Genomic DNA, 2,500 nt, shown 5'->3' on the forward strand with positions numbered 1-2,500 from the left:
CAGAGAGAGAGAGAGAGAGAGAGAGAGAGAGAGAGAGAGAGAGAGAGCGAGAGAGAGAGAGAGAGAGAGAGAGAGAGAGAGAGAGAGAGAGAGAGAGAGAGAGAGACAGAGAGAGAGAGAGATAGAGATAGAGATAGATAGATAGATAGATAGATAGATAGATAGATAGAGAGAGAGAGAGAGAATGATATGAAGAGAGAGAGAGAGAAAGCCACAAAGAGAGAGAAAGGGAAAGAGAAAAAGAAAGAGAGAAAGACAGAGAGAAAGATAGGGAGAGAGAGAGAGAGAGAGAGAGAGAGAGAGAGAGAGAGAGAGAGAGAGAGAGAGAGAGAGAGAGAGAGAGAGAGAGAGAGAGAGAGAGAGACAGAGAGAGAGAGAGAGAGAGAGAGAAAGAGAGAAAGAGAGAGAGAGGGAGAGAGGGAGAGAGAGAGAGAGAGAGAGAGAGAGAGAGAGAGAGAGAGAGAGGGAGAGAGAGAAAGAAAAGAGAGAGAGAGAGAGAGAGACAGAGAGAGAGAGAGAGAGAGAGAGAGAGAGAGAGAGAGAGAGAGAGAGAGAGAGAGGGAGAGAGAGAAAGAGAAGAGAGGGAGAGAGAGAGAGAGACAGAGAGAGAGAGAGAGAGAGAGAGAGAGAGAGAGAGAGAGAGAGAGAGAGAGAGGACATATTATATAACCATAACATAAAATTATTCAAATTGCACGAACAATGTAATGAGCCAGCACAACAATTTCCTATTTTTCTCCAAATCATTACCCCTAATGAGTAGTTTAATGACCTTGTTATTCTAATTAAGCGTCATTCTACACTTTCAGTGCTTTTCATCACGTGATCTCGGGAAACGTGACACTTGACACCATGGGGGCGGGGGGTGTCAAGGGGGGGTCTATGGGTGTCATATGAGATGGAGTATAGATGAGAGAAAAAAAACGTGTTTTTCTTTTTCTTTTCTTTTTTCTCGTTTTTGTTTTCCTAGTTTGTGTTTATTCATTTATTTATATACTTTTCCTAAATTTCCTTTGCTTACTACTGTTTTTTTTCTCTTTCTTTCTTTTGTGTGTCCCTCTCCTCCTCCATCTCTATGTCTCTTCCCCTCCTTTCTCTCCAATTATCTCCCTCCCGCTTGCTTCCCCCTTTCTCCTTTCTCCTCTCTTTCTCTCTCCGACTTCACCTTCGCTCCTGTCCCAAATTGACCTTCAAGTGACCTGTTGTGTGAACCGCGAGTCCTGTGGTGAAAATAACCCGTTTGTCCACCCCCCCCTCCACCCCCCTCCTGGCTCCCTACCTTCTTCCTACACTCCCTCTCTCTCTCTCTCTCTCGCTCTCTCTCTCTCTCTCTCTCTCTCTCTCTCTCTCTCTCTCTCTCTCTCTCTCTCTCTCTCTCTGTCTACCCTTCTGCGACACTATTTTTCTCTTATTCTCTATCATTCTTTGTCTTTCCTTCCCTCACCCCACCCCCTCTCACTCTGTCTCTCTCTCTCTCTCTCTCTCTCTCTCTCTCTCCGCCTTCGTGCTTTCTTCTTATTCGTTTTACTTATATTCATGTATTCCTTCATTCCTTCCCTTTTGCCTTTTTTCCCTTTCCCGGTCGTTATCTTTCAATCTCACTCTTTTCTCCCTTCCATCCTCTCCCCTCTCATTCCCCTCTACGTTAACGTCTCTATCTACAAATGCAATTAAGTGAATAACCATTTACGCAGTTAATTGAATAGTTTCATGGGTGATTAGTATAACAATCTTGTCACGGACCAACTAGCAATATCCTGATAACAGTTAAATGATGTTATTAATGAACGGGAATGTTGTTTGGTTGTTTGTACTAACCTTCTTCCTTTTTATTTGTTTGTTTATTTGTTTTTATTATTTATTTTTTTTTGGAAGGGGGGTATTCAATTTTCGTTTTTTTGTTGGTTGGTAAAAAGGGAAACTTGGCGTTAGTTAGACTATTGTTTGTTTCTGTTTTCTTCTCTTCTTTTTTTGTTGCTTTTCCATTTTTTTTCTTTTTCTTTTTTGCTTGTCTTTCTTTTCCCTCTCCTCTTCCTTTTCTCTATATCTCAACACCTCCCTCCTTCCATCCTCCTCTTATTCTTTCCTCTCCCTCCTTTCTCTCTTTCTCTCGACCCCTCCCTGACCTAAAACTCTCTCTCTCTCTCTCTCTCTCTCTCTCTCTCTCTCTCTCTCTCTCTCTCTCTCTCTCTCTCTCTCTCTCTCTCTCTCTCTCTCTCTACCTCTACCTCTACTTCCATCCTCCTCGTCCTCCTCCACCCTCCTCTCTCTCTCCCTTCCTTCACCTCCGCCTCTCTCTCCCTCCACCCCTCCCCCCTTTTTCATTACAATGGCAAACGGCTCCCCACAGCCCATTCGCTCCATCACTGACAATATGCTATTACCATGATAGGTCTACCTTTAATATAATGAGTTAATGCTTATAAACAGCAAGCTCCCCCACCTTTATGAAGCGCCGTTGATTTATAGGCCTACGTGGGTGCATGATTAATAAGAAAAC

The 2,500-nt window shown here is 43.3% G+C and overlaps 1 protein-coding gene across 2 annotated transcripts in view; it reads left to right on the plus strand.

The window, feature by feature from the left end:
* Positions 1-2,500, plus strand: part of LOC125042517 — a 108,781-nt gene that overhangs the window by 69,459 nt on the left and 36,822 nt on the right. The gene's annotated exons all lie outside the window — the stretch shown is intronic.

Source organism: Penaeus chinensis, chromosome 32, assembly GCF_019202785.1.
Source record: "Penaeus chinensis breed Huanghai No. 1 chromosome 32, ASM1920278v2, whole genome shotgun sequence".
NCBI lineage: Eukaryota > Metazoa > Arthropoda > Malacostraca > Decapoda > Penaeidae > Penaeus > Penaeus chinensis.